The sequence below is a fragment of the Arachis duranensis genome, chromosome 7, assembly GCF_000817695.3.
Source record: "Arachis duranensis cultivar V14167 chromosome 7, aradu.V14167.gnm2.J7QH, whole genome shotgun sequence".
NCBI classification, from domain to species: domain Eukaryota; kingdom Viridiplantae; phylum Streptophyta; class Magnoliopsida; order Fabales; family Fabaceae; genus Arachis; species Arachis duranensis.
The window spans coordinates 42,539,353-42,558,941 of NC_029778.3; the positions used below are offsets into that span (position 1 = coordinate 42,539,353).

At 35.1% G+C, this 19,589-nt stretch overlaps 1 pseudogene; it reads left to right on the plus strand.

Moving 5' to 3' along the window:
* Positions 1-17,642, plus strand: part of LOC107458897 (40S ribosomal protein SA-like) — a 36,772-nt pseudogene extending 19,130 nt beyond the window's left edge.
* The last annotated feature ends 1,947 nt before the right edge of the window (positions 17,643-19,589 follow it).

The window sequence follows — 19,589 nt, forward strand, 5'->3', positions numbered from 1 at the left end:
GAGACAAGATTAACCTTCTCCTTCAAGAGAGTTGGGTCCTATAACATCAAAGAACCCAAAATCTCAGCATTTCACCCATGAAACTCGAAAATAAGGGCTGGAATTTCGAACAGCAACACGTGGCTTACCTCAAGATTGGTTGTATGGGTTTTTGTAGAGCTCTCCGCGGTGAACGCGTGGCCGCAAACGGAGCGGCAATCGGAGCTCTAGATCAAAAGTTATGGTGGTTTGAAGATCAAGTGAGAGATAGAGGTTTGAGAGAGTATTCTTCCCCCATTTCTTCTCTTTTCAGCGTGTTTGGTGTTGTGTGAGGAGAGAGAGTGCTGAAAACTAGGGTTTTGGTTAAGTTATGTTGGGCCAAGGGCCCACTTTGGGTCCAATTGGCCCGGTTTGGCCCGTTCGGTCCAATCTTGGTCCGAATTCTATAAAATTGGTACCGAAATTCTCGTCTCAGTCTCCTCTATCGCATTTAGCCATAAAAATCACATTTTAGGCTTTCTAGAATAAATTCTCATTTATGGGTTAATTAGCCGTTAATTAACCGGGTTTTACATATAGAGATTTCTTTATGTGAGTAGAAAAAGAAAAGAATAGAAGAATGAGGTAGAGGGAGAATGAGAAGAATTCGAACACAGAGGGAGAGAGAGGGTTTGAATTATGAGTAGAAAAGAAGTGTTAGTTGATAAATAAAATAAATAGAAAGAAAAAGGAAAAATATTTTTGTTTTTATTTTAATTATTGGTTAGTATTCGAAAATTAAGAAAAGAAATAAAATAAAATTAGAGTTTAAAACAATTAGTTAATTAAAAATATTTTTGAAAAGAGGAAGGTGATTTTCGAAAATGAGAAGTGAAAAAGTAGTTAGGTGGTTTTGAAAAGATAAGAAATAGTAAGTTTTGAAAAGATGAGAAGTTAGAAAAAGATTTTGAAATTAAAATTTGAAAAAGATATGATTTAAAAAAGATTTGATTTTAAAATTGATGACTTGACTAACAAGAAATTAAAAGATATGATTCTAAAATTGAAAGATTAAACCTTTCGTAACAAGAAAGTAACAAACTAGAAATTTTTTGAATCAAATCCTTAAATGTTAGTAAAGTTTTCGAAAATATGAGATGGAAATAAGAAAAAGATTTTGAAAATCAATTTTTTAAATTTTCGAAAATATTAAGAAGAAAAATGAAAAAGATTTGATTTTTGAAAAAGATTTGAAAAGATAGAATTTTTAAGTTGAAATTTTGACTTACTAACAAGAAACAAATAAATTTTAAAAATCTTTGACTAAATCAACCCAAAATTTCGAATTCTATGAGTGAAATAAGGAAAAGATATATATATATTTTTTTAATTTTAATGAGGAAAGAGAAAAACAACAAAAAGACTCAAGACCTAAAAATTTTGGATTAAAACCAATGATGCATGCAAGAACACTTTGAATGTCAAGATGAACACCAAGAACACTTTGAAGATCAAGATGAACATCAAGAACTTATTTTTGAAAATATTTTGAAAAGAATGACATGCAAGACACCAAACTTAAAATTTTTTAAACTTTTGATTCTAAGAATTCGAAAATGCATATGAAAAACAAGAAAAGACACAAAACAAGAAAATTTTAAGATCAAACAAGGAGACTTTATCAAGAACATCTTGAAGATCGTGAAGAACACAATGCATGAGATTTTTCGAAAATCTTGGGAAAATTTGAAAACATGCAATTGACACCAAACTTACGATTTGACACTAGACTCAAACAAGAAACACAATATTTTTTTGGTTTTTTTTAAAAAAACTTTTTGAAAAGAAAAATAAAAGTTGAAACAAGAAAGAAAAATTACCCAATCTAAGCAACAAGATGAACCGTCAGTTGTCCAAACTCGAACAATCCCCGACAAACGGCGCCAAAAACTTGGTGCACGAAATTATGATACACAATTTAGATACAACTAACCAGCAAGTGCACTGGGTCGTCCAAGTAATACCTTACGTGAGTAAGGGTCGATCCCACGGAGATTGTCGGCTTGAAGCAAGCTATGGTCATCCTGTAAATCTCAGTCGGGCAGATTCAGAATGTTATGGGAATTTCAGATAAGCGTATGGAGATGTTTTGTTGCTCCTGAACTTTTGCTTTCCTATTGCCTTCATCCAATCATTCATACTCCTTTCCATGGCAAGCTGTATGTTGGCGGATCACCGTTGTCAATGGCTACCATCCGTCTTCTCAGTGAAAATGGTCTGGCTACGGGTTACGTAGGGCTAATCATCTATCAGTTCTCACTTGTGTTGGAATAAGATCCAATGATCCTTTTGAGCACCGTCACTGTGCCCAACAGTCATGAGTTTGAAGCTCATCACAGTCATCCCATCCCAGATCCTACTCGCAATACCACAGATAAGGTTTAGACTTTCTGGATCTCAAAAATGCTGCCAATTGGTTCTAGCTTATACCACGAAGACTCTGATTTCACGGAATTGAAAGGCTCTGTTGTCAGGAGAGGCAATCATGCATTGTGAACCAGGAACCTAAGAGATACACACTCAAGCTCTCACAGATAGAATGAAAGTGGTTATCAGGCACGCGTTCATAAGGGATGATGATGATGAGTGACACGGATCATCACATCCATCAGGTTGAAGTATGAGTGAATATCTTAGAATAAGAATAAGCGTGAATTGAATAGAAAAATAATAGTATTTTGCATTGATTCATGAGGAATAGCAGAGCTCCACACCTTAATCTATGAGGTGTAGAAACTCCACCGTTGAAAATACAAAAGTGATAAAGGTCCAGGCCTGGCTGAATGGTCAGCCCCCAAAACATGATCAAGAGATCAAAAGTGATCCAAAGATAGTCTCAAAAATGATCTAAAGATGTGAATACAATAGTAAAAGGTGCTATTTATACTAAACTAGTAAACTAGGTTTCCAGAAAATGAGTAGATAGTGCAGAAATCCACTTCCGGGGCCCACTTGGTGTGTGTTTGGGCTGAGCAATGAAGCTTTCACGTGCATAGGCTCTTCTTGAAGTTCAAACGCAAATTTTGGTGCCAGTTTGGGCGTTTAACTCCAGCTTTGGTGCCAGTTCTGGAGTTTTACGCCAAAAAAGGGGTCTCTAATGGGCGTTTGGACGCCAATTTGGGCCATCAAATCTCAAAAAAAGTATTGACTATTATATATTGCTGGAAAGCCCAAGATGTCTACTTTCCAACGCAATTGAGGGAGCACCAATTGGGTTTCGGTAGCTCCAGAAAATCCACTTCAAGTGCAGGGAGGTCAAAATCCAACAGCATCTGCAGTCCTTTCTTAGCCTCTGAATCAGATTTTTGCTCAGGTCCCTCAATTTCAGCCAGAAAATACCTGAAATTATAGAAAAACACATAAACTCATAGTAAAGTCCAAAAATATAATTTTTTCATAAAAAATAATAAAAATATACTAAAAAGTAACTAAAACATACTATAAATTACCTAAAAATAATGCCAAAAAGCGTATAAATTATCCGCTCATCAGGGGGCTGTTGCAGCTGAACATTCCTGGACTAAACCAGTTCCTCAACAACCCATTGCAGCTGCTCCTGCTAACTGGGCCGCAGACGCGGGTAAGAATAATTGTTTCCACTTTGGATCTGTTAGTCACATGTGTGACTTAAGTTCAATTTTATCTATTGAAATTTTCTGTCTATCAAGTCTTTGTATTTGTTCTCCCATTAGTCTGTTTAATTTGATGCAACATAATTGTTGTATTTGCTTCTAATATGTTCTAGTCAAATAATTCTGGATTGTTGTTGTGTTGAATCGTTCTCCCTCAATATGCAAGAAAATCTGTGCGCCTTAACATAGTTCTATCGAAAACTGTGATGGCAATTTATTTGACCATGTTCTTTTGTATCCGCAGCTACAGGTGATTGGGAGCCAGTTCCAGCTCCACAAGCTTCCGTTCCTGCACCTGTAGGTGTTGCCCCCATTGGCTGGGAATAAGCACTCTTAAGGTTTAAGCACAACTCGTCAAAAGTGTTTTGAAGAATTTTCTCTTCCTTTAGTGGTGTATTTTAACAAAACTGTTATTTTAGAGAGTAAAATTTTGTTTTATGTTCTTATTTAGTTAGTCCTTCAAAGATACTCAATATATTGAGAAAATTAGTGATCAATATCCGACATTCTTCGTTCTAATCAACGTTACCTTTAAAGTAGCATGGACATAATTGAAAATACTGTTTACATCAGCATTCTCTGTTATTTGCATTGATGATCAACTTTCTTTGCTGAAGTATTTCTTGTATTTCTTTAGGGTGTCTATGGAAATTCATAGAACTTGAAATAATCTAATTTGTAAATCAAATCTTATATTTGGAATAGATAAAATTCAAGAATTGATTATATTTTTAAATACATGAAATTTACAATATAATTAAGATCAAGTTTGAGGTAGCAGTTTTGGGGTGTTTATTAGTGGTGATGAAAAACTATGGGATAAATAAAAATTAAATTATTATATAGATATTTAAATCAACTTAATTTTTATTTTACATAAATTTAAATATACTTCATTTTTAATTCATTTCATTTCGAACCAAATGAAACTAATTTTAAAAATAGTTTCAGATACAGTTTTAAGAAATGTACACTGATGAGCCAAAATTGATATACTTCTATTAGTGGTAAGTGCACTAAATTGCATCAAGTAATTGATATACTTGTATTAGTGACAAATGTACTAAATTGCATCAAGTAATACCACACTGAGTAGATATCATTCCTATGAGAATTAACTGATTAAAGTAAGCAACGTCTAATTAAATTTCTAATTAAGTCAATCAAACATTGATAAGAGAGTTGTGGATCTTGAATTAGAAGCAAGAACAGTGAAAAAGAGAATTGAGGGAACAAGAGAAGGCTTAGAGAATTAGGAAGTAATCAAAGATTGAAAATGTTAAAGATTTCGGAGATGTTATATTCTTAGAAAAAACAATGTTTGTGTTTCCTTACTTTGATTCAAGCAAAAATCGTTTCGCAACAAATTATTTATAATCAAATTCTAATTCCTTGACAATTTAATTTCTCTTAACTTAATTAATTGTCAATTCTTTGATCAATTAATTAAGAGAAGAGGTGAAGAATGATTTCGATTTAAAGCTACACAATTTTTAAAATACTATTCCTAATCAAGTTAAAAATCATGAGAAATAGTTTAGAGTTAATTCCATAATTAAATTTTCTGAGTAAAAATAGAATCCAAGACATAATTAGAATATTTTTCAATACTTCTAACCATTAAAGATGAAGAACGAAACTCAATCTTAAAATAGTAGAAAAACATGAATCAAAATAAAGAAGACACTTGCATTACTGATCTATAAAAATAAAATAGAGCTCCTAACCTTTAACAAGAGAGGTTTAGTTACTCATGGTAGAGAAGAAAACAACTAAAACTAAAGAAGATGTTCAGTCAAAGATGGTGTCTATTTTGTGAACCTTGTTTACTTATTTATATCTAACTTCCTAACTAACTGAAATTTAAAAACTAATCTTATCTTTTAAGAGAAAGATAACTTATTTAAATTCAAATATAATCTAATCTAAATCCAAACAACCCAATCCTATCTTTCTAGAATAGGTTATTGCTAACTAATCATTTAAATCTTGAATCTTGACTTGAATTGAAGCTTCCTAGGAGTTGGTTAGGCATTTGGTGCTAGGCTTGGTGTACTTAGTGCTGGGCTTTGAAGCACTTTGGATTGCTGAGAGTGAAAAGTGTACTTGGAGCTGGGCGCCCAGTACTTAAAAATTTGGTGGAGCTGGGCACCATCTATAGGAGTTGGGCACCACCCCACTTGTGCTTCCTCTCAGGCATGAAGGCGCCCTGGCTTGAGGTGTGGGAGTTGGGCGCCAATCTTTGGAGCTATGCTCCTGATTTGGGCTCCCAGCTAGGCGCTGGGCTCAGTCTCTTTGAGCTTGGCGCTGGGCTCAGTCTCTTTGAGCTTGGCGCCACCAAACTTGTTTTCTTATTTATTTCACTTTGATTTGCTTAATTATATCTTGAAAATAGTTATTCTAACACAACTCCAAACATATGATAAGTTATCAAAATTTCACTAAAAATATAAGAATTTTGATTAAAAACTAAGAAAACTAATGAAAAAGAAGCATAAAAACTACTTAAGATGACAAGTATAACTACACCAAACTTAAAATTTTGCTCGTCCTCAAGCAAAAAGAAAAGTAAACGGAGTTTAACTTAATGAAAAAGAATTGAAGAGTTCTTGAATTCAAGCCCAAATCAAAAGTGGGGTTATCGATGAACTCCTTAATTATAAATGGATTTTTCTTATCTTAAGGAGTCTTACATACTTGAAAATCAAGAATATTTCAAAAACTAAACTCCGGATTGTATTACGAGAATCCTTTTAGGAGTATATGATCCTCGAAGTATTTTGCTTACAATTTTAATCGAAAGTGATGTTTGAAGTTCTTGACTCTAGGGCTGCGTTTGTTTTTAGAGACAGAACAAAATATGACACTGAGATAGAGACAATAGAATGGAGACACTAAAAATTATCTTTTGTATATTATGTTTGGATACAATATACAAGAAATTAATGTAATGTCCTGTATTATTTTTGGATAGACATAGACAACACTAAGATATTATGCAAAATGACTAAAATAGCCATGTGATCCTAAATTTTTTGCATCAAGTACAAATTAATTTAATAAAAAAAGAGTACGTAGAATTACAGAAAATTACAAGAAAAATTGGTCTATGAACTAATAAGATAAAAATGATATTAAATTAACAAAATTAAAAAAAAATAAAGTAACATAAAGTAGAAGAGTGAATTAACTCTCCATTAATACAGCATGCCCTAGAGAAGAGAATGAACGATAACAAGGAATAAATTAACTATCTAGTCAAAGTAAGAAATTCTACCAGAAAAAGAGAGTACGGAATAAAAAAAAGAAAAAGAACGCAGAGATAGAGAAAGAGGAAGGAGAAGAGAGTACTTCTCTAAGAACTACAATGTAGAGAAGAAGCTCAAATCAGGAAAAATAAAAAGGGATAATAGTAGAATAATAAAAAATATCTATGGATAGAATGGGAAAAATTTTTGATAAAAAAGTCTGTTTTCACCTTCCCAAATCCCGTGTCCATCATTGTCCTTCGTAAGAGAGTGGACACAAAAATATAAAATATTATCCTGAAGACAATGTGTTTAGTGTCCATGTCTCTGCCTCCAAATACATTTTAAATATCCGTTGTCCATGTCTTTGTATCCTGTCTTCGAAAATAAACGCTACCTAAGTGTTTTGTCTTAAGGTAGCTCTTACCAGGTTTTCAATCGATAATCCGAGCTAATTGGCCTAAGTTACCGGTGATAAAGCACCCCTCGAATCTAATTACCCAAGTCTCTCCTTGACACAATCAAACCACTAGCACATAATTAGGAATTTGTTCATCTAGACATAGATACCCAGAGTCTCCTTGGACTCTAAATGTTTGTTTCAAAGCAACTCTTTAATGTGGGCTTTCAACTGATAATCCTGAGCCAGTTGGCCAAAATTATTGGGTAATGAAGCACCTCTCGGATTTAATTTTCTAAGTCTCTACTTGAAATATAAACATCACAGGAATATAACTGGGCTCTAGTTATTGGTATTCAGAGCCTTATTGCTTTTGAATATTTATGATTTTTTCACACATCTTTCTTTCTTTCTTTCTTTCTTTCTTTCTTTTTTTCTCCCTCTCTTTTTTTTTGCTTCAAAGATTTTGGATTTTTGGAATCTCATAATATGTCTCTAGAACTTTATTTTTGGAGATTCTGTCTCCCTTCTTTCAAGGCCATTCAAATACTTCAATTCATGGAATATAATAATGTTACTAGTAACCACCACATTTCAATGAAATTTGTTTGTTAATTATTTAATTTCTTTTATTAAGGGTCACCCTCTTTACATCACTAGAGTATCCGAGAACAAGTATAAGTAATAAGTAAAAAATAAAGAAACGAAAACATAATGCAAAGAAAGAAAAGAAAAACAAAAGAAATAGAAATAAAGTAAAAAAGAAAAAGAAAACGAAAGAAAAAAACTAACTACCACACATAAATAAAATTACCAATTTCATCATACATCATCATCTTCATTCTCAGTTTCGACTGCTTTCTCCGGGGTTTTGGTCACCATCTTCTTAGTCTTACACTTGTCTCCTCCCAAGGCCTCCAAGCTTCCTCTTTTCTTCTACTTCATGCCCACTCTTGATGTAGATGCTCAAAAGGAAAAGCTTGATGTGGGTGTGAGTGCTGGACGGTAGCACAGAGATATGTTGTTCTATCTATCATGTCCAACTGGAATTGTTGGAATTCTCAATAAAGCTGCTCCACGTTAATCCCATGGGTTTAGGGTTGACTGGGCCAACTTGAGGCTTAGGTGCAGAAGGAGAAGGTTGCTATTGTGGTTCTTCTTGTTACCCCTTGATGTGTGAGCATCTTTCTCATCTTTTTCTAGTGAATTTGCATTTAAATTATTAAGTTTAATCAAGAATTAATTGTCTTTTTAGCTACTATAAATGCTACTTTGAGTCTTGTGCAATTCTATTTATTTTAGCTGGAGAGTTATGCTGGTGTGGGGCTGGAACTATGCTGGGCGCACGAGCCCCACCACGCGGACGCGTCCCTGACGCGTTCGCATCATTTTCCATCCTGGTTGTCCACGCGTACGCATCACTTGAAGTTCGTGCAATCCACGTATATGCATGCCTCACGCGTACGCGTCGCATGCGATGCCCAATTAAACCACCTCAGTGCCTGATTTCAAATCATCCACCTCCCAAATCCTAATTCTCTCTTGTTCTTTTATTTTTTTATTCTTCTTTCATAATTTTAATTGCTTTTATGTCCCTCTCTGTTTGCATTTCTTCTTTGCTTGAGGACAAGCAAACCTTTAAGTTTGGTGTTGACGCTTCGGTTATGGCTTTTCTGTCTAGCACCAATGGGAGAAGAATGTTTTTCATGAAGGAATGAGATGACCACCAGCATAACTGAGGTGATTGAGTTTCTTTCATTCTATTTCTCCTCCATTCTTATTTTGTTGTCTTCTGTTTTCTGTTGCTTTGATTGCTTGCATGATCTTTAGTACTTTTAGTCAAAAAAAAAATTACTGCATGTATTGCTCACTAAGCTTGAATTTAAAAGAAAAAGAAGTGATGTATTGCATGAGAAATTGAGTTATATTTAAGAGTAGTCTTATTTACTTAAATGTGGTGGTATTATTTGTGATTTTGAATGCATGACATGAACAGTGATATTTGAATTTGAATCAAAAGATGTTGATGTATAAGGAACAAGAATTTAGAGAATTATTATGACTTCTCAGCAACAAACAAAAATTTAATCCTTGAAGAAAAAGAAACAGCAAAAGAAAAAGAAACTATAAAAGCAAGGTCCATGGCTCTGAGCATCAATGACTAAGGCGGTCAGACATGATTAAAAGCTCAAAGAGTTGTTTCCCTAGTCATATGCTTGTGGTGTGATTGTGTCAAGTAATACTTGAGACAGAACACTTAGAGTCGAGACCAAGTACGTTTAACAGAGTATGCCAAAGGCTTTGAGCACCACTGTCTGGGAGTAACTGAAAAAAAAAATCAGAATTTAAAGGAAGTTCCCCAGTTAAGTGCTTGTGGTGTTTCTGTGTTAAGTAACCCTTGAGACAAAACATTTAAAGTCACGGCTAGGCTCAAGGTGCAAAGCACCAAAGAAAAATAAATTAAAGAAAATCATGCTATGTTCAAGGATTAAACTGGAGTATAAAGATCAGAGAATTCATAATATGATCCGGATTCTAATTCCGAATAACACTGACATTCCTCTGATTCAAAGGAGAGTGAGATGCCAAAACTGTTCAAAATTACGATGAATAAACCTCATTTTAAGAAGAGACATGAGCTTAATCGAACTCTCATTCTCATGCAAATTCACATCCCGAGCCTATGTTAGTTTTGGTTGCTTGAGGACAAGCAACAATTCAAGTTTGGTGTTGTGATGCGTGAGCATCTTTCTCATCTTTTTCTAGTGAATTTGCATTTAAATTGTTAAGTTTAATCAAGAATTAATTGTCTTTTAGCCACTATGGATGCTACTTTGAGTCTTGTGCAATTCTGTTTATTTTGGGTAGCATTCAGCTGGATTTGATGGAGTTTTTGCAGCACAAGATTTAAAGGAGATGACAGCGAGGAGCGACGCGTGCGCGTACCTGACGCGTGCGCGTGATTTGGAGCTTTCCATGGCGACGTGTGCACGTGCTTGACGCGTACGCATGAAAAGCGAAGTTGCACTGCACCGCGTACGCGTACGCGTGACTGACACGTACGCGTGACATGCGACACGTGCAGAAAATGCAGAAAACGCTAGGGGCAATTTTTGGGCCCCATTTTGGCACTCAAGTAAGGCGCAGCTCTCTGCCAAGTTAGGCGCGGATACAGTGAAGCCAAGTGGTCCCCACGTTGCAAAACATGGATTATTTAATTGATTCTTATTCAAATTTGAATTTGAAAAGAGGAAAAGATATTATCTTAATTTTAGATATTAGATTTTAAATTAATTAGGATTAGTTATAAAAAGGAAAAATTTTTCTTCTTTAGAGGGATTCGGGGGGATTCCATTAGGGAATTCTATACCAGTAAACATTCTGTATTCCACAGTTTACCTGAATCCTAGTTTTCTTCTCTGAGTCATGAGCAACTAAACCTCCATTGTTAAGGTTAGGAGCTCTGTCTATTGTATGGATTGATACTATTATTTTTCTATTTTAATTCATGTTTTGATTTATATTTCAAGAATTATTTTCGTTCTTTATTTTATGAATTTGGGTGGAACGGAAGTATGACCCATGTTCTAATTGAGTTCTTGTATAATTTGGAAAAGCTCTTTACTTAAACAATAGCTTGAAAATAATTTCTCCTAAATTTTTATTATTTGATTTAACAGGATACGTAACATATAATCCTCTTATTTTTGGATAATTAGTATTTTTGTGGCATATAAACTGGAATTTGATCATCACCCTCTAATTGGAATTAATTGACCAAGGAATTGACAGTTAATGAATTTTAGAGGAGACTAGGAAGGTCTAAGGAATTAGGGTCTAGTTACATATAGTTTGCCATGAATTAAATCTTGCATGATTAAAATAAATTAATAAAAAAAGTCAATCTAGAAATAGATAACTCTGAAGCCTTAACTATTTTCTCCCATATTTTATTCCCAACTTATTCACCTGCTGTCTTCAAACTCTTAATTTACTGTTTAATGCTCTTTGAACATCCAACACTCTTTTCTGTTTACCTAACTAAGTGGTTTAACCAATCATTGTTGCTTGATCTATCAATCCTCGTGGGATCGATCCTCACTCACCTGAGGTATTACTTGGTACGACCTGGTGCACTTACCAGTTAGTTTGTGGGTTATAAATTATCACACCAGATTTTTGGCGCCGTTGTTGGTTAGTTTGTGGTTAGTTTGTGAGTTATAAATTACCTTAACATGGTATCTTTTTGCTCTTCTTTTCATTACAGCCACGGTGATAGGTCTTGAAAGTTTGATAGGGGTGTCTTGCTCAATGGACACCCCAATAACCTTACAAAGACGGTGGATGAGGCTTGAAAATTCAAGTCTTGACATTGAGTCACTGCTTTGTGCCATAGTTTGAATGTGAGGGGGAATGAGATTATCCACTCTAATTTCTTTCCCAATTTTGATCGAGTAGATAATGACAGCTCGGTCCACTGTCACCTTAGAGTTGTTAGAGATAGGGACAAGTGAGTGTTGGATAAAATCCAATCATCCTTTGGTGATAGGGATGAGGTCTGACCTTTTCAATTGGTTTGGCAGTCCCCTTACATCAAATTTTTATTGTGTCCCAGGGACACAAATATCATTGAGTATATCTTGTTCTCTTCTGTTATTCATCATCCTCAAGGTATATCCACAGGAGTTTAGAACAACTGAGCGAGATTGAGGAGGAAGGCGAAGAACCCTTCGAATACTCCGAGGCCCATAATCAATGGGTTGGTCTCGAACATAGCTCATATAGGCCGGTTCCTCACCTTGAGCCTCCTCTTCATGGCTCAGCTAAGCATTAGCATAAAATTTATAGACCAAGATAAGGCCCATGTTTTTTGGTGGGTTTTCCAAGACTGTCTATTTCTGGTAGGAGATCTCAGCTTGAATTACCAAATATTCTTCCGATTTTAAATCGAATCTCACGTGGGAGATTATGGACTTCTACTTCACTCACATTCTATATTGGTTCTCATGCAATTGGGTTCAGAACCGTATGATGTCAAAAGATAGGGTGGCTGGTTCCTTCCCTTTCCTTTTCTTGGACAAAGACATTTTTGAGTTTTGTTTACACTTAGAAAGGTATAAGGCAAAACTACAACACCAAACTTAAAGTTTGGCTATGTGAAGAGAATGAAATATAAATGAAGAAAGAAGAAAATACTAAGTGTATTTGTGATGTGTAATGAATGGATGCATGCATGTGAATTTATAATGCATTGTGTGGTTATGAAGTCTCAGTAAAATATATGAAAAGAAAGTATGCAAAAAAAGAATAAGCATGCAATAAAAACTAAATGCTAATGTTCTAACTATTGAAAGTTAAAAATATATAGGTACAGAAGTAACATGCTAAGCTTTCAATGCATGTGAATGAACATAATTAATCTTGAAGCGATTATCATGCATGCTTAATAATGAATTCTTTGGACAAAATAATTTATGATGGCAGAGAATAAAATAAAGAAATAGTAACTATGTATATGATGAATTTTTAAAGAAATTTTTTACTAATAAATTTAAAGAAAAAAGTTAAAGAAAATAGAATTAAAATATTTTAAAGAGAATGCATGTTTCAGGTATGCTTGGCGTTGGACACTAAGCCTCGGAGTTAGACGTTGACTTCCAAGAAAACAATGGGGCCGGTGGGCTTAAGGAGTGGGCGCAGGGCACCACTCGAATTTTGTGCCCTTAGGAGTCCTCCTTTGCTTTGGGAACTAGGCTCCCATAAGTGAAGCTGGGTGCCACCCACTTCAATCTTTGAAGGAGTCTAACTCCCTCTTTGGGCGTTGGACTTCACACTTATCCTTATTTTTCTTTTCTTTTCTTAAAAATTTTGAAAAACAACGTAAACAAAAAAAAATTGACAGAAAATTGCAAAAGAACAAAGAAGAAGAATAAGAAGAATGTAACTATGAAATGATTAAATGAAAAAGAAATGCAAAAGATATTAACTGTAGTTGGGTTGCCTCCCAACAAGCACTCTTTTAACGTCACTAGCTTGACGTTGAATCTTCTAGGTTGGGAGTTGAATTAGGTTATGACATCTTCTTCTAATGCAATCCTCCATTAATTATGCATTCTCTAGCTCTTCTTCCTCATCCATTTCAGAATCTATGAGTTGAAGAGGGTTTTTAAGAGCTCCTCTATCCACAATCTCTTAGACTAGGGAGTCAATTATGTCAACCTTCATACAACTCTCGAATTCGCTAGGGTATTGCATGGCTTTTAAAAACATTAAAAATCACTTGTTTATTATGCATCCTTAGTGTTAACTCATTCTTTTGAACATTTATGAGTGCTCATTCGATAGCTAAGAATGGTCTTCTTAAGATGATGGAGGCATCCTCATCTTTTTCCATATGGATCACAAATTTTGCCAAAATGAACTTTTCGACTTTAACTAATGTGTTTTTCACTATTCCATGTGGAAACTTCATTAATCGGTTGGCTAGTTGCAACGAGATCCTTGTGGGCTTCACTTCTTCAATATATACTCTCTTCATCATGGGAAAGGACATCAAATTGATGCTAGCTCCTAGATCACGAAGAGCTTTGCCAATAGTGGCATCCCCAATAGTGCAAGGAATTTGGAAACTACCAGGATCTTTTAACTTCTGTGGTAGTTTCTTTTGAATAATGACACTACACTCTTTGGGGAGAATTATTTTTTCATCTTTCTTGAAAATTCTCTTCTTGGATAACAGCTCCTTCATGAATTTGGCATAGAGTGACATTTGTTCTAGGACTTCAGCAAAAGAAATATTGATTTGTAGCTTTTTAAAGATCTTTAAGAACTTGGAAAAGTTCTTTTCTTGATTTTTCTTTTGTAGCCATTGAGGATATAAAATCCTCGATTCATGACGTTTCACATTTTTCTTCTTGGCCTCTGTTGGTGCAAGAGCTTTTTCTTCCTCTAGGTTCTCCTTTATCTCTTTTGGAGGTTCGTCGATTTTTTTCTCATCCCCCTTGAGAAGCTCCTTGTTTATCTCTCTTCCACTCCTTAGAAAGATGACGTTACATTCCTTCATAGGATCTAGAATTTTGTCAATAAGGAAGGAATTTGGAGGCTTCTCTGCCAATTGCTTAGTAATTTTCCCCCACTTGCACTTCTAGATTTCTAATTGAAGCTTCCTGATTTTTAAAGTTGCCTCTTATTTCTAGCATGAAGCTTTGTCTTTGTCGCATGAAGAAGGTAATGGATTGGAAAAGCTTTTCAACAGCAAAGGAAAGAGATAAGGGTTTTTTATGATGACCTTGCTGTTGAAAAGGGACACCGAAGTTCCTTTATCCTTGATTTTTCCAACAAAAATTTGGATGATTCCTCTAACCGGGATTATAAGTTTTTGAGAACGGAACGTTCTCTGGTCTTGAAGAATATCCCATGAAATTTACTTAGTGAATGATTGATCTTTCTTGCTTAATTCACACTTTTCATTCATGTATGCTCCTCCACACAAATCGCATAGGGCTTGAGTTCTAATAGCTAAAACTTGCCTATGTTCGAGTTATTTTGTGAGTGAGGAGAGTTGTTAAGTCATGAGTCTGTTTTGTACAAGAATTTCATCGATTGTGTCCAATGCCATCACGCCCCTTTTTAATAGAACTTTCGGATGAATACATGAAGTTATTAGCCGCCATTGTTTCTCTTAATTCCAATGCCTCGTCAGGGTCTTTCTATGTAAAGCTCCTCTAGTCGATGAATCAATCATCGTTCTTGATGTTTGACAGACCCATCATAAATGGTTTGGATTTGAAGCCACTCGAAAAAAGCATGGTGTGAATATTTACTAAGCATCTCATTATACCTTTTTCAAGCTTCATAGAACGATTTGTCCTCCTTTTAGCAAAAAGAATTAATTTCATATCTCAACTGGGCTAACTTTTGGGGAAGAAAATACTTAGTTAGGAATTGACTAACTAATTCTTCCCAAGAAGTAATGCTGCCCAATAATTGAGCTTGGATACATTGTGTGGCCCTATCTCTTAAATAGAATGGGAATAACCTTATCCAGATAACTTCATGGATAACTTCATTACTCTTTATTGTGTCGCATAACTGCAAAAAATTAGCTATGTGTTTGTTTGGATCCTCTTGTGGGCTACTACCGAATTGGTCTATTTGTACTAATTAAATTATTGACGGCTTTAGTTCAAAGTTATTGTCTTGAACTATGCCGCAGCTATCGATGGTAGGTATTATGTAATCACCAAGAGTCCTTTTATTGTTATTCTCCTTTGACATTCTTTCTACTTCTTCTCTTCTAGCCCTTGATCGCTTCTTCTTTTGTGCAAGCATCTTCTTAATTTCTAAATCGAAGAGAATGCGATCCTCTTCCCCTTGAACTCACAAAAACAACAAGAAATCAAATGTACCGTGGAGAAAAGAAAAAGAAGAATAAAAAAGGAAGGAAATATTCAAACAGAATAAAAAATGAAAATAAATTAAAGAAAAATAAAATAAAATAAAATAAGATCTAAGTCGGTGATTTAATCGGACGTATGTTGTCAATCTCAATTAATCCCTAGCAATGATGCCAAAAATTTGATGAGCCAAAATTGATATGCTCATATTATCAGCAAGTGCAACAAATCGCATCAAGTAATACCATAGTGAGTGGATATCATTCCCAGAAAGATTAATGGATTGAAGCAGGCAACATCTAATTAAATCTCTAATTAGGTCAATCAAAACTTGGCAAGAGGGTTCAAGATCTTGAATTAGAAGCAAGAACAGTGAAGAAGAGAATTGAGAGAACAAGAGAAGGCTTAGAGAATTAAGAAATAATCAAGGATAGGGAATGTTAGAGGTTTCAGAGATATTATATTCTTAGAAAAAATAATGCTTGTGTTTTCTTACTTTGACTCATGCAAAAAATTTTTCACAGAAAATTATTTATAATCAAATTCCAATTTCTTGGTAATTTAATTTCTCTTAACTTAATTAATTGCCAATTTCTTAGCCAATTAATTAAGAAAAGAGGTGAAGAACAGTTTTAATTTAAAGCCACACAATTTTTAAAATAGTATTCATAGTCAAGTTAAAAATCATGAGATATAGTTTAAAGCTAATTCTAATATTAAATTTTTAAAGTAATAGGAGAATCCAAGACAGAATTAGAATATTTTCTAATACTTCTAACCATTAAAGATGAAAAACGAAACTCGATTTTGAAATATATTGAAAAGCATAAATCAAAATAAAGAAGACACTTGCATTACTAATCTATAGAAATAAAACAAAGCTCCTTGGGGTTTTACACCATTCTCAAACTCCCAAATTTAAGTTGTCACCTTTTATGAACCTTTATCCTTTTTGCAAACCACCATCCAATGCTCCACCATTTAATATTCCAAGAAGAATCATAAGTTGGTCATACGTCTCCGAGAGAGCATATCAATGTGGGCCAATAAAATTTACGAAAGAAAGATTTATCCACTCAATCTGTACTCCGAACAGTGTCATTATCTTGTATTCTTGCACAACGAATTTCACCTCTTGGTTGCCAACTTCTTTTAATACATAGTCTTCGTTGCTCAAAGTGTGTATTGGAAGTTGTGCGTATTCCTCCTTAATACCGCTTTTACGCCCAGAAGAAGGTTCAACAAACTCATCAATGCCACTAGTTGGTGTAGAATTATCCTCAATGGTGAAGTTGGTTCCTTGCTCAACTTCTAAAAATCCAACCACCCCATCTAATTCAATGCACTCAACTCCACTTATTGTAACTCATGCTTCAACTCCTCTTCTTTTTCTTGAGATTTCAAATTCTCTTCCACCCCACATTCTTCGATTAAAGTTGATTATTGACATTTATCCATGGAGATATTTTGGTTGTTGCATGAACGTAATGAGGCTAAGCGGTTTAAGACTTCGGCTAATGGTTGAAGAGCTTCTTTCATCAAGGGTTGTGGAGAAAAAAAGGGTTCATCATGTTAGAGAAAGTCAGAGCGTATAGGAGGTGGTTTATTAAGTGGGAATATTGAGGTTGTGTATATGTAGGTGATGGTTCAAGAGGGTTATGGGAGTAGTGATGTTGGAAATGTGGTAATTCAAATGGTGATTGTTCATGAGGCACATAAGGTTAATGGTATGGTGGATATGGATTTGGATCCCATGGAATTTGTTGGTGGTAAAATGGGGCTTAAAAGTATTGTGGTCGAGAAAAATATTGAGAATGGCGGTCATAGGAATATGGTGGTTGAGGTTCATAATCATAGCAAATACCACCATGTCCATTGGATTGATATACAGCATGGGGTGGGTTGTGATCATAGTAGTCCAAAGGAGGTTGTTGCTGTAACACCCTAATTACCCTGTGCCTTACCTCTATCCATAAAGCAAAGGTTAATCAGAGGTTACGACAACCATAAAGCTTATACAAAAATATATATAGAAAGAAATAATAATTCTAGAAGCCTGATGAAGAAATAAGCTCAAAAACCGAGTTACAAAAACGCGAAACGTTCACACGAAGCTACAACTTAACGCATAAGATATAGATGTGATATAACCAAATATAAGAGTATAATAGCATAAGAATCTAGCTACGACTCACGGAGTTTAAGCCGGGTAGCTATATATAGACCATACAAAAATCTGAGGATTAGAATAGCTTATACAAGTTTTTCTCTCAAAGTAAGCCTCTAGGCAAAAGTAAAATACAAAAGTTAGAGATATAAACAAAATAAACAAAAGACATCCGAATGTATCCAGGATCCTCCGCTCTGTCACCATCAGAACAACTCACTAAGGTGGGTTGCGACCTGTATCTGAAAAACAACAACAGAATATAGTATGAGAACCGGAGGTTCTCAGTGTGGTAACAATGCCCAGTGATGTAAGATATAAGACCCCAAGATGCCAAAGGCAATCCTAGACTTCATATCCATCACAAGATTCATCTTAAAGCATAACTAAAGCAATAAAGAATAATTTAAATCTTAACATAAATAAAGGGTAATCTAACTTAAGGGATTTTCTATTCTAACAGTTCTCCGCTGTCCCACAGCCTTCACCAACCTATCCTCCATGCGATCCCATCGCCACCGCCTTCCGAATCCCCTCAATCCCAGTATAAAGCACAATTAATATCAATGCAAGTAAAACATAAATATAGGCATATATAGCAAGTAATTCAAATATACAATTAGACATGTTATACAATTAAGCAAGCAATTACAAGTCGGCAAAGCAAACAAACCGATAGAAGATGCACATGATGAATGCATGTCCTATTGGCTGTGATATCACATTGTTGGTTCAACTGCTAACCCGACACATCTCCATGGAGATGTCGCCCTTCAGAATCATCATTGGGAACTGATGAGCGGATAATTTATACGCTTTTTGGCATTGTTTTTATATAGTTTTTAGTAAGTTTGAGCTACTTTTAGGGATGTTTTCATTAGTTTTTATGATAAATTCACATTTCTGGACTTTACTATGAGTTTGTGTGTTTTTCTGTGATTTCAGGTAAATTCTGGCTGAAATTGAGGGACTTGAGCAAAACTCTGAAGAAGACTGACAAAAGGACTGCTGATGTTGTTGGAATCTGACCTCCCTGCACTCGAAATGGATTTTCTGGAGCTACAGAACTCCAATTGGCGCGCTCTCAACAGCGTTGGAAAGTAGACATCCAGGGCTTTCCAGCAATATATAATAGTCCATACTTTATTCGAAGAATGACGACATAACTTGGCGTTGAACGCCAAGTTCATGCTGCTGTCTGGAGTTAAACGCCAGAAAAACGTCATGATCCGGAGTTAAACACCCAAAACACGTCATAACTCGGAGTTCAACTCCAAGAGAAGCCTTAGCTCGTGGATTAATCAAGCTCAGCCCAAGCATACACCAAGTGGGCCCCGGAAGTGAATTTATGCATCAATTACTTACTCATGTAAACCCTAGTAGCTAGTCTAGTATATATAGGACATTTATCTATTGTATTAGACATCCTGGATTGTAAATTGAATCCTGTGATCACGTTAGAGAGGGCTGGCCATTCGGCCATGCCTGAACCCTTTGCTTATGTATTTTCAACGGTGGAGTTTCTGCACACCATAGATTAAGGGTGTGGAGCTCTGCTGTACCTCAAGTATTAATGAAGTTCTATTTTCTTTTATTCAAATCTCTCTTATTCTTATTCCAAGATATTCATTCGTACCAAGAACATGATGAATGTTATGAGTCAGATTACCCTCATTATCATTCTCACTTATGAACGCGCGTGATTGACAACCACTTCCGTTCTACATG